General features: G+C 36.1%; 1 long non-coding RNA gene across 1 annotated transcript; it reads right to left on the bottom strand.

The window, feature by feature from the left end:
- Positions 1-387: 387 nt before the first annotated feature.
- Positions 388-19,179, bottom strand: LOC116539001. Its single transcript, XR_004263882.1, has 3 exons — positions 18,970-19,179; positions 7,058-7,066; positions 388-398 (listed from the first exon to the last, which is right to left on the bottom strand). It is a non-coding gene; the product is annotated as an uncharacterized LOC116539001 (long non-coding RNA).
- Between the last annotated feature and the right edge of the window lie 1,724 nt (positions 19,180-20,903).

The raw sequence follows: 20,903 nt of genomic DNA on the forward strand, positions 1-20,903 counted from the left end.
CATTGATCTTTGAATGTCAAATGAAGGCTGCATTCCTAGGGTAAATCCCAGTTGTTGTTTATATTCTCCTTTTTATATACTGTTGAATTCAATTTGCCAAAATTTCGTAAAGCACTTTTGCATCTACGTTCATGGACACTGTTGGTAGTTTACTTTTTTTGTGATATCTTTATCTTACTTTTGCCTCAGAGTAATGTTAGCATTTTAAAATGAATTGAAAAGTGTTCTCTCCTCTTCCAATAAAAAAAAATATTTTAGTAGGTATTTGGGGAACAGGTGGGGTTTGGTTACATGGGTAAGTTCTTTAGTGGTAGTTTCTGAGATGTGGGTACACCTATCACCTGAGCAGTGTACACTATGCCCAATGTGTAGTTTTTTATCCTTCACCTCCCTTCCCTCTGAGTTCCCAAAGTTCATTGTATCATTCTTATGCCTTTGTGTCTTCATAGCTTAGTCCTATAAGTGAGAACATATGATGTTTATTTTTCCATTCCTGAGTTATATCACTTAGAATAATGGTCTCCAATTCTATCCAGGTTGTTGCAAATGTCATTATTTTGTTATTTTTTGTGGTTGGATAGTTTCACATTTTCTCTATCCACTCATTGACTGATGGGCATTTGAGCTGGTTCCATATTTTTGCAAATTGTGAATTGTACTGCTATAAACATACATGTGCAAATGTCTTTTCCATATAGTAACTTCTTTTACTTTAGGTACATACCCACTAGTGAGATTGCTGGATTAAATAGTAGGTCTACTTTTAGTTCTTTAAGGAATTTCCATACTGTTTTCCATATTGGTTGTGCCAGTTTACATTCCCACCAGCACTGTAAAAGTGTTCCTTTTTCAGCACATCCATGGCAACAACTATTATTTTTTTATTTTTTAATTGTGTCCATTCTGGCAGAAGTAAGGTGGTTTCTTATTGTGGTTTCGATTTACATTTCCCTAATCATTAGTGATGTTGAGCATTTGTTCATATGTTTCTTGGCCATTTGTATATCTTCTTCTGAGAATTGTCTATTCGTGTCCTTAGCCCACTTTTTTATGGGATTATTTGTTTTTTCTCTTGCTGATTTGTTTGAATTTTTTGTAGACTCTGGGTGTTAGTCCATCGTTGGATGCATAGTGTTACTTCATTCTCATGCTGTTATGAAGAAATACTCAAGACTAGGTAATTTATAAAGGAAAGGGCTTTAATTGGCTCAAAGTTCTGCAGGGCTGGGGAGGCCTCAGGAAACTTAGAATCCTGGCAGAAGAGGAAGCAAACACATCCTTCTTCACATGGTAGGATTAGATGGTGTCCACCTACACTGAGGGTGGGTCTTCCTCTCCCAGTCCACTGACTCAAATGTTAATCTCCTTTGGCAAAACCCTCACAGACACACCCAGGAACAATACTTTGCATCCTTCAATACAATCAAGTTAACACTCAATATTAATCATCACACATAGTTTGCAATTATTTTCTACCACCTGTGGGTTGTCTGTTTACTCTGCTGATTATTCCTTTTTCTATGCGGAAGGTTTTTAGTTTACTCCCATCTATTTATCTTTGTTTTTGTTGCATTCGCTTTTGGGTTCTTGGTCATAAAGCCTTTGCCAAAGCCTATGTCTAGAAAGGTTTTTCTGATGTTTTCTTCTAGAATCTTTATGGTTTCAGGTCTTAGATTTAAGTCTTTGATTCATCTTAAGTTGATTTTTATATAGGGTGACAGATGAGGATCTGGATTCATTCTTCCATATGTGGTTTGCCAATTATCCCTGAACCATCTGTTGAATAGGGTGTCCTTTTCTCATTTTATGTTTTTGTTTCCTTTGATGAAAATCAGTTAACTGTAAGTATTTGGCTTTAATTCTGTGTTTTCTATTCTGTTCCATTGGTCTATGTGCCAACTTTTAATATAAGTATCGTCTTGTTTTGGTGACTATGGCCTTAGAGTATCATTTGAAGTCAGATACTGTGATGCCTCCAGATTTCTTCTTTTTGCTTAGTCTTGCTTTGCTATGTTGGCTCTTTTTGGGTTCTATATGAATTTTAGGATTTTGTTTTCTAATTCTGTGAAGAATAATGGTGGTATTTTTATGGGAATTGCATTGAGTCTGTAGATTGCCTTTGGCAATATGGTTATTTTTCACAATATTGATTCTACCCATTTATGAGCATGGGATGTGTTTCTATTTGTTTGTGTCATCTATGATTTCTTTTAGCAGCGTTTCATAGTTTTCCTTGTAGAGGTCTTTCACATCCTTGGTTAGGTGTATTTCTAAGTATTTTATTTTTACAGCTATTGTAAAAGGGATTGAGTTCTTGTTGTGATTCTCAGCTTGGTTGCTGTTGGTGTATATCAATGCTACTGATTTGTATGCATCGATTTTTTATCCTGAAACTTTACTGAATTTATTTATCAGATCTAGGAGCTTTTTGGATGCATATTTAGGGTTTTCTAGGCATATGATTATATCGTTGGTGAACAGCAATGGTTTGACTTCCTCCTTACTGATTTGGATGCCCATTCTTTCTCTTGTCTGATTGCTCTGGCTAGGATTTCCAGTGCTATGTTGAATAGAAGTGGTGAAAGTGAGCATCCTTGTTCCACTTCTCAGAGGGAATGCTTTAACTTTTTCTTCTTCATTGTAATGTTGGCTGTGGAGACTTTTATCATCTTAAGGCATATCCTTTCTATGTCAATTTTGCTGAGGGTTTTAATCATAAAAAGATGCTGGCTTTTGCCAAAATTTTTTTCTTGCATCTACTGAGATGATCATGCAATTTTTGTTTTTAATTCTCTTCATGTGGTGTATCACATTTATTGACTTATATGTTAAACCATCCCTGCATCCCTTGTGTGAAATCACTTGATCATAGTGAGTTACCTTTTTGATATGCTGTTGGATTCGGTTCACTAGTATTTTGTTGAGGATTTTTGCATCTATGTTCATCAAGGATGTTGGTCTGTAGCTTTCCTTTTTTTGTTATGTCCTTCACTGGTTTTGGTGTTAGGATAATACTGGCTTCATAGAATACCTTATGAAGGATTCCCTCTTTCTTTATCTTTTGGAATCATTTCAATAAAATTGGTACCAATTCTTTTTTGACTTTTTGATAAAATTCAGTTGTGAATCTATCTGGTCCTGGACTGTTTTTTGTTGGCAATTTTTTTTGTTACCCTTTCAATCTCACTGCTTGTTATTGGTCTATTCAGAGTTTCTATATCTCCCTGGATTAATCTAGGAGCATGTATTTCCAGGAATTTATCTCTTCTAGGTTTTCTTTTCTTTTCTCTTCCCTTGTTTTTTTTAGATGGAGTCTTGTTCTGTCACCAGGCTGGAGTGCAGTGGTGTGACCTCAGCTCACTGCAACCTCCGCCTCTCGGGCCCAAGCAATTCCCCTACCTCAGCCTCCCAAGTAGCTGGGACCAGAGGAACACACCACCATGCCCAGGTAACTTTTGGATTTTAGTAGAGATGGGGTTTCACCATATTGGCCAGGGTGCTTTCAATCTCCTGATCACTTGATCCACCCGCCTTGGCCTCCCAAAGTGCTGGGATTACAGGCATGAGCCACTCTTCTAGGTTTTCTAGTTTGTGCACATAAAGGTGTTCATAATAACCCTGAATTACCTTTTGTATATCTGTGGTATCTGTTTTAATGTCTCCTGTTTTGTTCTTAATTGAGCTTATTTGGATCTTCTTTTCTTGGTTAATCTCACCAATGATGTATGAATTTTGTTTATCTATTCAAAGACACAGCTTTTGTTTCATTTATGTTTTGCATTTTTGTTTCAATTTCATTTAGTTCTGCTTGGATCTTATTATTATTTTTTTTCCTGCTGCTGGGTTTGGGTTTAGTTTGTTCTTGTTTCTCTTGTTCCTTAAGGTGTGAACTTAGATTGTCTATTTGTGCTCTTTCAGAATTTTTGATGTAGGCATTTAATGCTATGAACTTTCCTTTTAGCACTGCTTTTGCTGTATCCCAAAGGTTTTAACAGATTGTGTCACCATTATTCTTCAAAGAATTTTTAAATTTCCATTTCAATTTCATTGTTTACCTGAAGAACATTCAGAAGCAGATTATGTAATTTCTATGTATTTATAAAGTTTTGAGGGTTCCTTTTGGTGTTAATTTCCAATTTTATTTCACTGTGGTATGAGAGAGTACTTGATATAATTTTGATTTTCCTAACTTTATTGAGACTTGTTTTGTGGCCTATCATATCATCTGTCTTAGAGAATGTTCCCTGTGTGGATGAATAGAATATATATCCTGCAGTTGCTGAGTAGAGTGTTCTGTAAATGTCTGTTAAGTCCATTTGTTTTGGGCTATAGTTTAAATCTATTGTTTCTTTGTTGACTTGCATTTTGATCACCTGTCAGTGCTGTCAGTGGAGTATTAAAGTACCCCACTATTATTGTGTTGCTATCTATCTCATTTCTTAGGTCTAGTAGTAATTATTTTGTTAAATTTGGAGCTCCAGGGTTGCATGCATATATATTTAGGATTGCGATATTTTCCTGTTGGACTAGTTCTTTTATCATTATATAATGTTCCTCTTTGTCTTTTTTAACTGTTGTTTCTTTAACGTCTGTTTTGTCTGATATAAGGAGCTACTCCTGCTCACTTTTGGTGTTCTTTTATTTACATGGAACTTCTTTTTCCACCCTTTTACCTTAAGTTTATATGAGTCCTTATGTATTAGGTGATTCTCTTGAAGACAGCAGATACTTGGTTGGTGAATTCTTATCCATTGCGCCATTCTGTATCTTTTAAGTGAAGCATTTAGGACATTCATTCAACATTAGTATTGAGATGTGAGGTGCTATTTTATTCATCATGCTACTTGTTGCCTAAATATGGTTTTTTTTTTCCATTGTGTTATTATTTTATAGGCACTGTGAGATTACTGCTTTAAGGAGGTTCTGTTTTGGTGAATTTCAAGGTTTTGTTTTAAGATTTAGAACTCCTTTAGTAGTTCTTATAGTGCTGGCTTGGTAGTGGCACAAATTCTCTCAGCATTTGCTTGTCTAAAAAAGACTTGTTTTCATTTATGAAGCTTAGTTTTGCTGGGTACAAAATTGCTGGCTCATGATTGTTGTGTCTAAGGAGGCTAACGATAGTACCCCAATCCTGGCTAGCTTGTAGGGTTTCTGCTCAGAAATCTGCTGTTAATCTGAAAGGTTTTCTTTTACAGGTTACCTGATACTTTTGCCTCACAGCTCTTATGATTCTTGCCTTTGTCTTGACTTTAGATAACATGATGACTATGTGCCTAGGTGATGATCTTTCCATAATGAATTTCTTAGGTGTTCTTTGAGTTTTTTGTATTTGAATGTCTAGATCTCTAGCAAGACCAGGGAAGTTTTCCTGGATTATTCTCTCAAATAAAATTTTGCAAACTTTCAGATTGCTCTTCTTCCTCAGGGGCACCAATTATTCTTAGGTTTGGTCATTTAACATAATTCCAAACTTCTTGGAGTCTTTGTTCTTTTTTAAAAATTTTCTTTTTTCTTTGTCTTTGTCTGATTGGTTTAATTCTAAAGCCTTGTCTTTGAGCTCTGAAGTTCTTTCTTCTACTTGTTGGATTCTATTTTTGACACTTTCCAGTGTATTTTGCATTTCTTTAAGTGTGTCTTTCATTTTAAGAAGTTGTGATTGTTTTTATTTATGCTATTTTCCTGGAAATTTTTTCATCCATATCCTCTATTGCTTTTAAAATTTTGTTAAGTTGATTTTCATCTTTCTCTGGTGCCTCTTTGGATAGCTTAATACTCTACCTTCTGAATTCTTTTTCTGGCAATTCACAGATTTCTTGGTTTGGACCCACTGCTGGTGAGCTAGTGTGATATTTTTATATCACACTAGGTGTTAAAGAAGGTGTTAAAGAAGCTTGCTTTGTCATATTACCAGAATTGATTTTCTGTTTCCTTCGCATTTTGGTAGACTATGTCAGAGGAAATATCTGGGGCTCAAGGGCTGCTATTCAGATTCTTTTGTCCCACAGGGTAATCCCTTGATATGGTGCACTCCTCATTCTGGTAGGGTTGAGGCTTCCTGAGAGCCAGACTGCAGTGATTATTTTTTGCTCTTCTGGGCCTAGCCACGCATTGGAGCTACCAGGCACTGGGCTGGTACTGGAAAGTGTCTGCAAAGAGTCCTGTGATGTGATCTGTCTTCAGGTCTCTTAGCGGTGGATACCAGCACCTGCTCCAGTGGAAGTAGCAGGGGAATGAAGTGGACTCTGTGAGGGTCCTTGGTTGTAGTTTTGTTTAGTGCACTGGTTTTCTTGAGTACTGGTTGTGCTAGCAGTAAAGTTGTCATGTGGACAGACTCAGGACCTCTGGTTAGCCAGGATGTTACAGATGGTATAATTAGCTGTTGTCTTTTCCCTTCTTGGAGCAAGCTTATTCTTTAAAGAACCTAGCTGTTGTCTTCTCCTTTCTTGGAGCAAGGTTGTTGTAATAGCTTGAGTTGACTCTCCTCTATTCAGGAGGTGGTGCTTTCAAAAGAGTAGTATGGGGGGATAGTATAGGGGACATACCAGCTTGCCCTAAGAATAGTATAATATAGGGGGGATACTAGCTTGCTCTAAGGTCACCTGGATAAGTATTCAGGTTTCTCCGGTGATGGGCGGGGCCGTAGAGCTCCTCAGAGATTATGTCTTTTGTCTTTGACTACCACAGCAGGTAGAGAAAGACCGTCTGGTGAGGGCAGGGTCAGGCATGTCTGAGCTCAAACTCCCCTTGGGCAGGGCTTGCTATGGCCACTTTGGGGGATAGAGGTGTGGTTCTCAGGCCAATGGAGTTATGTTCCAAGGGGAATTATGGCTGCTTCTCCTGCATCATACATCATACAGGTCAACAGGGGAGTAGAGGAAAGCCAGCAGTGACAGGCCTCACCCAGCTCCCATGCAGCCAGCAAGACCAGTCTCATTTCCACCATGCCCCACCAGCACCGAGTTTATATCCAGGCCACCAGTGAGCAAGACTGAGATCTTGCTCCAGGCTACAAGCCTCCCTGCTGAGGAGGAAGCAAGCAGGGATTTCAAGCTTCAACCCTTCCCACCTGCCAAGACTTCTGTGCTCCTGTCTATGTGCACTTCTTATCTGCCCAGGATATTTTGTACTCTGCTGAAATTATTACAAAGGTGAGCTGGAGGTTTCCTTCTCCTTGTGGTCTTTCCCCAATTCCACTGGCAGCCCTCCCCAAAAATCCCTGTGAGGTAAAGTCAGAAATGGCTGCCCTGGAAGCAGGGAGTTCCTAAGGGCTCTTCCTGTTGCTTTGCCTACTTTTATATTTCTCTTGGCTCCCTAAATTAGTTTCAGCTCTAGGTAAAGTTAAATCCTTCTCTCATGATCTGGATTTTCAGGTTCCCCAGTGAGGATGTGTGTTTAGAAGCAGACTTTCTTTCTCTCATACATTGAGTACTCATAGTTTTTTGGCTGTCTCAGAGTTTGTAGCAGCAAGCCTGTTCTTTCAAAGGGTCTGTGAATTTTTTCAGTTTCCCTGGTGTGTTCCCACAGTAGTTCTTGGAGCAAAAGTTCACAGTGTGAGTCTCCATGTGCTTTTCTGTCTATCTGAGTAAGAGCTGCAAGTTAGTCCTTCCTCTTATCTGCCATTTTTCCCCCTCTTCCATTTTTTTTATGTCTGTGTGTTTGTTTATAGATATTGTATTATATTTTTCTTCCTACAAATGCCTAATAAATTTCTCCAGTGAAGCTCTCTTTACCTAGATTTTTTCATTGTTGTTAAAAGATTTTAAAGTATAATTTTAGTTTCTTTAATAGATATTATATTCTTCATGTTCTCTATTTCTCGAGTGATTTTTGGCAGTTAAAATCTTTCCAAAAAATGTGCCATTTCATTTAAGTTATTGAATTTTCAGTCATAAATGTGTTTATAATATTTCCTTCTTATCCATTTTTAAAAATTATATTTTATTTTGACATAACTGTAGATTCACATACAATTGTGAGGAAGAATACACAGAGAGATCTTGTGTAGGTTATACGTAATTTCCCTCAATGTAATATTTTGTGAACTATAGTACAATATTATACCCAGGATGTTGACATTGATACATTCAAGATACAGAACATTTCCATCACCACAGGGTCTCTCCTGAAGCTGTTTCACAGCTACACTCACTTCTTTTCCTCCTCCATCCCTCTTTAACCCTTGGCAGTCACTAATCTCTTCTTCACTTCTATAATTTTGTTACATCAAAGATATGTCAGTATAATTATACAATATATGATCTTTCAGAATTTTTTTTTCATTCAGCACAATTCCCTGGAGATTCATTCAGGTGGTTGTGTGTATCAAAAGTTCATTCCTTATTGTTGCTGGGTGATATTTTATGGTATGGATGCTCCAGTTTGTATACCCATTCACACACTGAAGAACATCTGAGTTGTTTCTACTTTTTTTTTTTTTAGGCCAGATGTCTCTCTGTTGCCCTGGTTGGAGTATATAGATTGCCATGATCATAGTTCACTGCAGCTTTGAACTTCTAGGCTCAAGCAATCCTCTCGCCTTAGTCTCCCAAGTAGCTGGTCCTACAGACACTCACCACCACACCCAGCTAATTAAAAAAAATATATTTAGAGACAAAGGCTTGCTACGTTGCCCCAACTGAGCTCTCCTAGCCTCAGGCAATCCTCCTGTCTTAACCTTCCCAGTGGTTGAGATTACAGGTGTCAGCCACCATGCCTGATGTTTTTACTTTTTGTCTATTGCAAATAAATCTTCTATAAACATTCTTTTACAGGTGTTTGTGTGATCATAAAATTTCATTTCTCTGGAATAAATACTCAGGAATGTAATTGGTAGATCATATGGTAGTTGCATGCTTAAGTTTTAAAGAAATCGCTAAACTAGTAAACTGCTTTCTGGGGTGGCTGCACCATTTTACATTTTAAGTGGTGATACCTGAGTTATCCAGTTTCTTCACACCCTCACTAGCATTTGCTGTTGTCACTATGTTTTTATTTTAGCTGTTCTCATAGGTGTGCAGTGACATGTCATTGTGATTTTAGTTTGTACAGCCTTAAGGGCCAATGAAGTTGCATATATTTTCATGTGCTTACTTACCATCTATTTATCCTCTTCAGTGAAGTTTCAGTTTATGACTTTCCTTCATTTCTAATTGGATTCAGCGTTTACATTGAGTTTTGAGAGTTCTTTTTGTATTCCAGATACTATTCCTTTGGTGGCCATGTGATTTCTAAATATATTCTCCCAGTCTATAGTTTGATTTTTCATCCTCTTAACTGTCTTTTCCAGAGCCAAAGATTTATATTTTGATAAAGTCCAATATATCATTTTTTGTCCTTTCATAGATCATGCTTTTGGTGTCATGTCTAGGAACTTTTTGCCTAACTCTAGATCCCAAAGATTTTCTTCTATGTTTTTAAATAAAAGTTTTATAGTTTACATTTTACATTCAAGTTCATGATCCATTCTGAGTTAATTTTTAACTTAGGTCAAGGTTTTCTGTTTGTTTGTTTTTGTTTTTTTGCCTATGGATATCTAATTGTTCTGTCACAATTTATTGAAAAGGCGATCTTAAGGCCAGGCACGGTGGCTGACTCCTGTAATCTCAACACTTCGGGATGCCAAGGTGGGAGGATAGCTTGAACCCAGGAGTTCGAGAGCAGCCTGAGCAACATAGTAAGACTCGGTCTCTCAAAAAATTTTAAAAAATAGCCAGGCATGTTGGTATGTGCCTATAGTCCTAGCTACTCAGGAGGCTGAGGTGGGAGAAGTGCTTGAGCCTGGGAGGTTAAGTAATCCATGATTATGCCACTGTATTCCAGCCTGGCTGACAGAGTGAGACTTTGTGTCCAAAAAAACAAAGAACAAACAAAAAAGACTATCTCTTCTCTATTGAATTGCTTGTGTACTTTTTTCAAAAACCAAGTGAGCATATTTCTGTGAATTTATGGATTTATTTATGGATTCTCTATTTTGTTCCCTTTATCTATATGTCTATCTCACTTAAAATAACTCACAATCTTGATTATTATAGTTATAAAATGTCTTGAATTAGATAGACTGTTTCTTCTCATTTAAAAAATTCTTTTTCAAAGTTTTTTTTTGGTTATTCTAATATTTTACCTTTCCATATATAATTTTTAGAATAACTTTTCCTTTTTTATCTAGTTTCTCTATATTTTTACCATATTTTAGAATAATTCTTTCCATACGTATTAGAAGTCTTGCTGGGATTTTGATAGGAATTGTATTAAACCTGTATATCAATTTGGGGAGAACTGACATATTTACTATGTTGAGTCTTCCAATCCTTGCTAGCTGCTCATTTATTTAGATCTGGGATTTTTTCATTAGCATTTTATAGTTTTCAACATGTAAATCCTATACATGTTTTGTTAGATTTACACCTGTTTCATTTTTTTTGAGTGATTATAAATATCATGTTTTTAATTTCAGTGTTCATTGCTAGTATAGAATATACAATTAATTTTTAAACAAATGATTTTTTTTTTTTTACAGCAGATTTAGGTTCACAGCAAAATTGAGAGGAAGGTACAGAGATTTCACATATACCCTCTGCTCCTACACATGCATAGCAGGCTCCTCCATTACCAACATCCCCACTAGAGTGGTGCATTTGTTACAACTGATCAACCTACATTGACATGTTGTCACCCAAAGTTCGTAGTTTACATCAGGGTTCATTCTTAATATTGTACATTCTATGGGTTTAGACAAATGTGTAATTGCATGAATCCACCATAATAGTATTATACAGAGTATTTTCACTGCCCCCAACCCTCTGTGCTCTACAAGAGTTGATTTTTGAATGTGTGTCTTGTACCCTGTGACTTTGCTGAGCTCATTTATTAGTTCTAGAAGTTCTTTTTACAGATTCCTTGGGATTTTCTGTATAAACAATCATATTATCTGCAAATAGGAACAGTTTTTTTTTTTTTTTTTTGTATCTATACCTTTTATTTCATTTTCTAGCCATAATGCACTGGCTAGAACTTGTAGCACTATACTGAATAAGAGTGTTGAGAGTGGGATACTTGCCTTGCTCCCAATCTTAGGGGGAAAGAATCCAATCTTTCACTATTAAGTATAATGGAAATTGTAGGTTTTCTTATAGACGCTCTTTGTCAAGTTGAGGAAACTTTCCTGTATTTCTATTTTTCAGAGTTTTTTTAAAAATTATGAATGGGTGTTGAATTTTGCCAATGATTTTGTTTCATTAATTGATATGATCATGTAAATTTTATATGATAGATTATATTGATTGATTTCAAATATTAAAGCAGTATAGCATCCCAGAGATAAGTCATACTTGGTAATGGCATATAACTTTTTCAGATATTACTGAATCTATTTTCTAAATATTTCATGTTTATATTCACAAAAGATATTGGTCTATAGTTCATTTTGGGGTGTGTTTGTGTGTGCTGTTTTTGGTTTTGGTATCAGGGTAATACCACCTTCACAAATGAATTAAGAAGCATTTATTCTTTTTTTTTTTATTTCCTGGGAGAAATTGTGTAAAACTGGGGCAAATTCTTTTACTGTTTGGTCCAACTCTCCAGTGAAACATTCTGGCCTTGGAGATTCCTTTCTTTCTTTTTCTTTTCTTTTTTTTAGTCTCAAAATTATGAATTTAATTTTGTAAGTAGTTATTTGACTATTCAAAGTTTCATACTGAGTGAGTTGTGATAATTTGCATTTTTAAGAAATTGATCAATTTTATCTAAGTTGCCAAATTTGTGTGTAGAGTTGTTGATAGTATTCCCTTATAACCTTTTGATGTCTACAGAGTCTGTGATTATAGCACCTTACAAATATATCTGACACCCTTCACCACAGATTATAGTTTTGTCACAGGTGAAAGGAGAGGTTTTAACCCATTAAAATCACTTTTATCTCTAAGGACCTACCAACTGTGATTCAGAACAACATATGTGTGTACTCATTTAAAAGTTGAGTATATATTTTCAGCCTCTTTTTCTCTTTTATCAAGCACTTTAATGGCATATTTGAGGTAGAAATTCAAGCTCTTACAATACTTTAGGTGCTGTTCAGAGTTTAGATTTAAAAAGAAAAAAACAAGGACAGAAATGTGGTAAAGAGTTAAAAAGCTTATCTTTTAAAATCAATTATTTTATAGAATAATCTATAGTTTATAGAGATGATTCAAACATTTGTTCTCAATAATGGTAAGTCTGGGTATTAACTGAAAGGATGTGGACAATAAACTCTACTCCCTCAAACAGTTAGCATCTTAAAAAAAATAAAAGCTTAAATCCTGCTGAAGGAAGGAAGTTGGTTGCAGGAAATAACTCATTTAATTACATGATGAGTTGAAAAAATGCTATCTTTTTACTGCCAGAATCAGCATTACAGAATTACATCAAGCAGGCATCTGTGCAACCATTAATGCTAGATCAAAAATTTTGTATTGATTTACCTGAATCAGGTAAATTGATAATACAACCTGAATCAGTTGTATTATCAACTGCTTTCTCCTTTTATTCCATGTATATTACTAGTGAGATTTGTTGGCAACTTGTGCAGGTTGTTCTATAAAAAAAGCTTGTTGTGCTGAAATTTACACACAGGAAAAAGTTCAATTGGAATGATGGCAGTTGTGTTCGTATAGCCATAAAATCCTTTGCTGGGTGAGGTATTATCATGTGAGACAGAATATGGTGCTTGGAGTCAAAGCCATTTGATGATTAGCTTAGCATTACAAATTAATAGTAGCATGATTTGGGCAAGTTGCTTAAACTCATTGAACTTCAATTTCATTATGGAAAGTAAGATTAGTAGTAATTATGATATTACAATAATTAGAAAAAGTTCATACAATATGCTTACAACAATGTCTGCCTGATTTTAAAAAAACACTCAACAAGTTGCAGCTGTGATTATTACTCTGTAACAACTACAACAACAATAATGATAAGAAGAAGAAAAAAGAAAGAAATAAATTAATTTTTCAGTATTATTTTAAATATTGCACAAGAGTTTTAAATTTAAATGGCATCTGGCTACCAGGTATTGTTTAAGTAATTTCTGAATTCCTCACAGAAATATTTATGAATGCGTATAATCCCAGCTACTTCAGAGGCTGAGGCAGAAGGATTGCTTGAGCACAGGAGTTTGAGACCAACCTAGACAGACCAACCTGGACCAAATTGATTAGCTGATAATACAACTAAATCAGGTAAATCAATATAAAATTTTGAGTCCCTGTCTCAAAATATATGTATATTTATGAAGACACAGAAGGCATAGAAACTCATAACATTGAAAACTAAGCCTGACAGGTTTTTAAGGTTATTCAAATAATCACACCATTCACAATTCATGGCCAGTGTGGGTGGTTTTGTTCTGTTTGTGTTTTATTGTTTTTCCTCTTGAAATGGAATATACCTACATATTGAAAATAGGTAGGGAAACCTACTGAAAGCTCCCCTCTCAAAAACAACTTTGATTCTGTACCAAAGAATAAAAAGTTTCTTTACAACCCAGGCATTATTTTTGAGGCATTCAGAGGATTGTTCAAACTCTGTCTTGTTCCATTGGTACCTGTCTTTATATATCCACGTTGAAACTGTAATCTTTATATATTCATTTAGAAAAAAAAGGCAGGTTTCTTAGTCCAGTTGGACAAAATGGCATAGAATGAATAACTGATAAACAATAGAAAATTATTGCTCACACTTCTGGAGGCTGAGGAGTCCAAGATTAAAATGCCAACAGACTCAGAAACTGGAAAGGGTTCACTCTCTCATCTAGATATGATGTCTTGTTGCTGTGTCCACACATAGCAGAAGAAAGTAAGGCAGCGCTCGTCAACCTTTTTATAAGGACATTAATCCCATTCATGAGGGCACAGCCCTTGTGACTTAATCACTCCCCCAAAAGGCTGCATCTCATAATACTATCACATTGGATAATAGGTTTCAACATGAATTTTGGGACATTTAGACCATGGCATTCTGTTCCTGGCCACCTATAATTCATAACCCCCTCAAATTTGTTCCATCTCAATAGCCCCCAAAATTTGAACTTGTTCCAATACCAACTCAAAAGTCTAAAACTCGGTTTCATCTAAACATCCACGAAATTGGTTATGGCTGAGACTCAAGGTATGATTCATCCTGAGGCAAATTACTCTCCAGTTGTGAAATCAAACATGTTCTATACTTCCAAAACACAATAGTAAGACAGGCATAGAATAGACATTTCCATTTCAAAAGGAAGGATTATTTTTAAAATGGGGATAACAGGTTCCAACCAAATCGAAAACCCATTAAGGCAAATATTAAATTTTAAGACTCCAGAATAATCTTCTCTGACTTGATGTCTCATCTTCCAGACAGACAGGGGTAGTGGCTAGGCCTCAAAGATTCTGAACAGCCTTGCCCTCATGGCTTTGTGGGTGCAGCCCATGCTGTAGCTGTTATTAGTTGGAGTTGCTTGCTCCTGGCTCTATTTTTCTGGGGTTTTAGAAGTGACTCTGCCTCCATGGCTCCACTAGACATTGCTCTAGTGGGGACTTTCCAGTGGCTCTGAGGCTCTCTAGGTCATCCTTTGAAATCTAGGTGGAGGCAGCCATGTCCTCACAGCTCAAACACTCTGGTGAGATGGCACTGTGCAGATACCACAAAGGTTTACTGCCTGGGCTTCTCCACAGAGGAAAACCTGAGCTGTACTTGGGCCCATTTGAGCCACAGCTGAGGGGCCAAGGAATGCTGCACCAGAATGAGAGGAACAGAAGCTTGACGTTTTTACGCTCCCAAGGCCCTAGTATTCTGGGCCTGCAATGGGCAGGGCAGAACCCAATGATCTCTGAAATGTTTTCAGGGCCATTCTTCCATTGCCTTGATAAATAGAAGAAGCAAGCAAGCTTCTGCCCATCCATACTAAATATTCTTTTCAAACACTGACTTGGCCCCACCCTTGGTGTTCTGTCCTGAACACAATTTTTTATTCTTTACAACATGGCCAGGCTGAGAATTTTGCAAATCTTTAAGATCTGCTTCCTTTTTTATTATAAATTCCATCTTTGGTTGGTTTTTCTCCTCTTTCGTTTTAGTATAAGCAATCAAGAGAAACCATGCTGCACTCTTGGCCGTTACTTGGAGATTTCTTCCAAATATCTGATTTCACCGTTTCCAAGTTCTACCTTCCACAAAGCACTAGGAGATAAACACAATTCAGCAAGTTATTTGCCACTTTATACAAGAATGGCCTTTTCTTCAGTTTCTAACAACATATTCCTTACTTCCATCCGAGACCTCACCAGAATGGCCTTTAACATTCATATTTCTGCCTGTATTCTGGTCACAACTGCTTAGGTAATGTCTAAGAAGATTGAGTTTTCTCAACAGCTTTCCTTTTCTTCTGAGCCCTCACCAGAATTTCTCTTTGCTATCCATTCCAGCAATATAGGCTTTTTCTTTTAGCCTCTTCCTTCAAACCCTTCCAGACTCTGCTCACTACCCAGTTCCAAACTCCCTTCCACATTTCTAGGTATTTGTTACAGCAGCATTCCACTTCTCAGTACCAGTTTCTATCGTAGTTCATTTCTGCTGCTATAACAAAGTATCTTAGGCTGGGTAGCTTATGAACAGAAATTTAGTGCTCAAACTTTGGGAGGCTGGAAAGTCCAAGATTAAGGCATTAATAGATTCAGTGTCTGATAATAGCTCCTTCCCTGCTTCAAAGACAATGCCTTCTTATTGTGTCCTCCTGTGGTAGAAAGGGCAAGGCAGCCCTCTTATAGCACTAATCCCATTCATGAGGTCGGAATCCTTATGACTTAATCACTTACTCAGAAGGCGCTACCTTTTAATACTAACACATTAGGCATTAGGTTATAGCACATGGCTTTTCTGGGAGATATCAACATTTAGACCATAGCAACAGGATATATGGAGTTTTGGTGAGCGTGTTAGGCAGACAGCAGTGTGAACGATAGTGAGTCATTATATACAGAGAAGTGCAATTCTGAAAGAAACTAGATGTAGTTAGCGTAGATATTAGGAAAGCTTTGGGCTATTAATTTTACATATTCTGTGGGATGAGAAGTTCAAAGAAGTTGAGAGCCTAGGTCTGAGAAGACCCCAACTCGAGCTCTGTAAGATATGAGGGTTTAACTAGAATATTTACATGCCAAGTTATCACCAAGAAATAGCATAAAAATAGAATTCTATCAACTCTAAAGTAAAGGCTGGACTGGGCACAGCATCTTACACCTGTAATCCCAGCACTTTGGGAGGTTAAAGGCAGGAGGATCACTTAAGCCCAGGAGTTCAAGACCAGTTTGAGCAACAAAGTGAGACCCTGTCTCTAGAAAACAAATTAGCTAGATGTAATGGCATGTATCTGTGCTCCCAGCTATTTGGGTGGCTGAGGTGGGAGGAGTGCTTCAGCCTGTGAGGTCAAGGCTGCAGTGAGCTAAGATTACAACACTGCACTCCAACCTGGGCAATAGAGCAAGATCCTGTCTCAAAAAAGAAAAAAGCCTGAGGGTTGAGGTAGTATCAAGGACTTTGATTGTTGGCATTTACATGGATTGGAAAAAAATCTTTTTTCATGGAATTGGAGAGGAAAAAAAAAAAAACGTTCATGTGTGCCTTTAAAAAGAAAATAACAAAAAAAAACTGATTTTTTTTTTTTCTCTGAAGATTCAGAGGGAGTATATATTTTTTAAATGATATATTACTACAACCAGGAAAATGTTTTGGTAAACATCTTGGCAGTTATTGAAACAGTAAGACAATCTTTATGAAACTGGAACAGAAAGCCAAGAGGAAAGTAGATATTAACCTAAAAAGATAGTAGTATGAAATGTACAGAAATGTGCTGGAGATAAAATCAGCTGCCAGAGAAGAGGAAATTGTCACAAGAATGAAAGATGCAATAGAATAAAATCAACAATTTAGTTAGTAAAAGCAGACTTGTTATAACAAAAAAAAAAAACTTACTCAGTGATGTGGTAGACTAACTTGAGAAGGTTTTGCAGAATATAAGAGTAGACTAAAAGATATGATAGAGAAATGGTAGATATAAAGGATGGAGAACAACAATCTGTATTAAAAGCTAGAAGTGTTCAAAGTAGAAACCAGGAGCAAAAATCATAGATAAAAATTAGTAAACAAACACTTCCCTGAGCAGAAAAAAGAAATTCTAACACTAAGTGTGTTGATTTAAAATAGTTAACATGTAAGTTTAACATGGAGCTTAACATGTTACAAACAAAATTAATACAGAGAGAAACATATCTTTAAGAATAAAGAAAAAAATTTAAAATACTTGTTTTGAAATAAAACATGTTAACTATGAAACAAAATCAAACAAACTTGAGAATTCTCTTTCACAGTAGTAAATATCAGTTTACAATGGAATCTTTTCTACAGAATTTTAAAAGGATAAAATCATGACCCAAGAATTCTATATCAACTCAAGTTTTTGTTTATATATGAAGGCAACATAAAGACATTAAAATATATATACATATATATATTCAGAAAACACATTATCCATGTGGTTTTTCTTTAAAAATTACTTGAAGATATATTTGAGATGTCTATGAAGTTAATCAAAATTTAAAAACAGGAAAGTTACACTTATAAGAGGACCTAGTGTTTATTAGAATAATTCAAACATAAAATAGGTGTATTAGTCAAGGTTCTCCAGAGAAATAAAACCAATAGTATATCAAATACATATTACATATGCATACAATGTATATATGATTTATTATGTGGAACTGGCCTATGTGATTATGAAGGCTGAGAAATTTTAAGATCTACACTTGCTAAGCTGGAAACCCAGGAGAGCTATGATATGTTCAGTCCACATTTGAGTTCGAAAGCGGGAGATCAGCTTGAAAACACTGAAAACATTCAAGCAGAGCGAACAAACTGTCTGCTAAGCTGGAGATCCAGGAGAGCTATGATATGTTCAGTCCACGTTTGAGTTCTAAAGCGGGAGATCGGCTTGAAAACATTGAAAACATTCAAGCAGAGAGAACAAATTCTCTCCTACCCTGCCTTTTTGTTCTATTTAGGCTTTCAGTGGGTTGGATGAGGCCCACCTCCATTGAGGAGGGTAATTTGCTTTACTCAGTCTACAGATTCAAATGTTAATCTCATCCAGAAACATCCTCACAGACATACCCAGAATAAAGTTTAAGCAATACTGGATACCCTGTTATTCAGTCAAGTTGACACATAAAATTAACCATCACATTAGATTTAAATAATTGTTGTAAGTTTGGTTGTAAAAATGAAATGCAAACATTGGAAATTGTTCTTAAAAGAGGACAATGGAAAAATTACATATAGAACCAAATCACATTAATGTAGATCTGAATGTCCAGGTAACATGAAGAAAGGCGATGACCCAATGAGAAGTATGTGAACTGGGAGAAAGCAAAAAGATAGTTATTTTAAAAAATCTTTTGCGAAAGTAAGGAATGAAAAAGAATAAGTTTTAAACACTAGTATCAATAGAACTTAAAACAGAGTTGATATCTTCCAAAGCTACGGAAGATAGAATCAACCCAAAGAGAAAATGACAGAAAACAAAGGAAGTGGCATAGAAATCTGAAAAATAGAAAAAAGAAAGAGAAAAGAAACAATAACCACAGATAGCATAACAACACAAATGATATCAGTCTTGATAATAAATTTAAATGAGTTATACTCCCCAGTTAAAATGGAGTTCTCCAAATATGGTTAAAAAACAACTGCTTAAAAAACCTTTGCTACTTCCAAAAAGCACATCTAAAACAAACATGTTTATTTATGTATTTATTTATTTCAATAGGTTTTGGGGAACAGGTGGTGTTTGGTTACAGGAATAATTTCTTTAGTGGTGATTTCTGAGATTTTGGTGCACCCATCACCTGAGCAGTGTAAACTTTACCAATGTGTAGTCTTTTATCCCTTTCCACCCCCCACCCTTTCCTCCAAGTCCCCAAAGTTCAGTGTATCATTCTTATCCTTTTCATCTTCATAGCTTAGATCCCACATATTAGTGAGAACACGTGATGTTTGGTTTTCCCTACTTGAGTTACTTCACTTAGAATAATAGTCTCCAATTCCAACCACATTGCAGTGAATGCCATGCTTTCATTCCTTTTTTGTGGCTGAGTAGTATTTCATTATATATATATATGTAATTTTCTTTCTCCATTAATTGGTTGATAGGCATTTGGGCTGGTTCCATATTTTTGCAGTTGGAAATTGTGCTGCTATAAATATGTGTGTGCAAGTATCTCTTTTTTTTTTTTATAATGACTTCTTTTCCTCTGGGTAAATGCCTAGTAGTGGGATTGCTGGATCTAATGGTGGATCTACTTTCAGTTCTTTGGGGAATCTCTGCACTGTTTTCTATAGTGGTTGTACCAGTTTACATTCCCATCAACAGTGTAAAAGTGTTCCCTTTTCACCACATTCATGTCAACATCTATTATTATGGCCATTCTTGCAGGAGTGAGGTGGTATCACATTGCGGTTTTGACTTGAATTTTTTTGATAATTAGTGATGTTGGGTATTTTCCACATGGCTGTTGGCCATTTTCCACATGGCTGTTGGCCATTTGTATATCATCTTTTGAGACTTGTCTATTCATACCCTTAGGCCACTTTTTTATGGGATTGTTCATTTTTTCTTGCTGATTTGTTTGATTTCTTTGTAGATTCTGGATATTAGTCCTTTGTCTGATTGATAGATGGGGATTTTCTCCCACTCTGTGGGTTATGTTAACTCTGCTGATTATTTATTTTGCTGTGCAGAAACTTTTTAGTTTAATTAAGTCCCATCTATTTATATTTTGTTTTTGTTGCATTTGTTTTTGGGTTCTTGGTAATGAAGTCTTTGCCTAAGTTAATGTCTAAAAGGTTTTTTCTGATGTTATCTTCTAGAATCTTTATGGTTTCAGGTTTTAGATTTAAGTCTTTGATCCATATTGAGTTGATTTTTATATAGGATGACAGATGAGGATCCAGATTTAGTCTTCTACATGTGGCTTTCCAATTATCCCAGGACCATCTGTTGAATAGGGTGTCCTTTCTCCATCTTATATTTTTGTTTTCTTTGCTGAAAATCAGTTGACTGTAAGTATTTGGCTTTATTTCTGGGTTCTCTATTCTGTTCCATTGGTCTATGTACCTATTTTTATATAAGTATAGTGCTGTTTTGGTGACAATGGCCTTAAGTATAATTTGAAGTTGAGTAATATGATGCCTCCAGATTTGTTCTTTTTGCTAAGTCTTGCTTTGGCTATGTGGGCTTGAGTTTTAGAATTGTTTTTTTCTTTCACTCTGTGAAGAATGACAGTGGTTTTGTTTGTTTGTTTGTTTGTTCGAGATGGAGTTTTGCTCTTGTTGCCCAGGCTGGAGTGCAGTGGCATGATCTTGGCTCACTGCCACCTCCGCCTCCTGGGTTCAAACAATTCTTCTGCCTCAGCCTCCCTAGGAGGTGAGATTAGAGCCACCACATCCAGCTAACTTTTTATATTTTTAGTAGAGACAGGGTTTCACTAAGTTGGCTAAGCTGGTCTCAAACTGACCTTAGGTGAACCACCTGCCTCAGCCTCCCAATGTGCTGGGATTATAGGGGTGAGTCACCATGCCTTGCTGATTGTGGTAATTTAATGGGACTTGCATTGAATCTCTAGATCGCTTTTGGTAGTATGGTTATTTTTCACAATATTGATTCTACCCATTTATGAGCATAAGTTGGGTTTCCATTTATTTGTGTCATCTATGGTTTCTTTCAGGAGTATTTTGTAGTTTGCCTGGTAGAGGTCTTTCACATTCTTGGTTAGGTATATTCTGAAGTATTTTATTTTTGCAACTATTGTCAAAGGGGTTGAGTTCATGATTTGATT

This window comes from Sapajus apella, unplaced genomic scaffold, assembly GCF_009761245.1.
Source record: "Sapajus apella isolate SASKATOON/1434 unplaced genomic scaffold, GSC_monkey_1.0 scaffold124, whole genome shotgun sequence".
In the NCBI taxonomy this organism is placed as follows: Eukaryota; Metazoa; Chordata; class Mammalia; order Primates; family Cebidae; genus Sapajus; species Sapajus apella.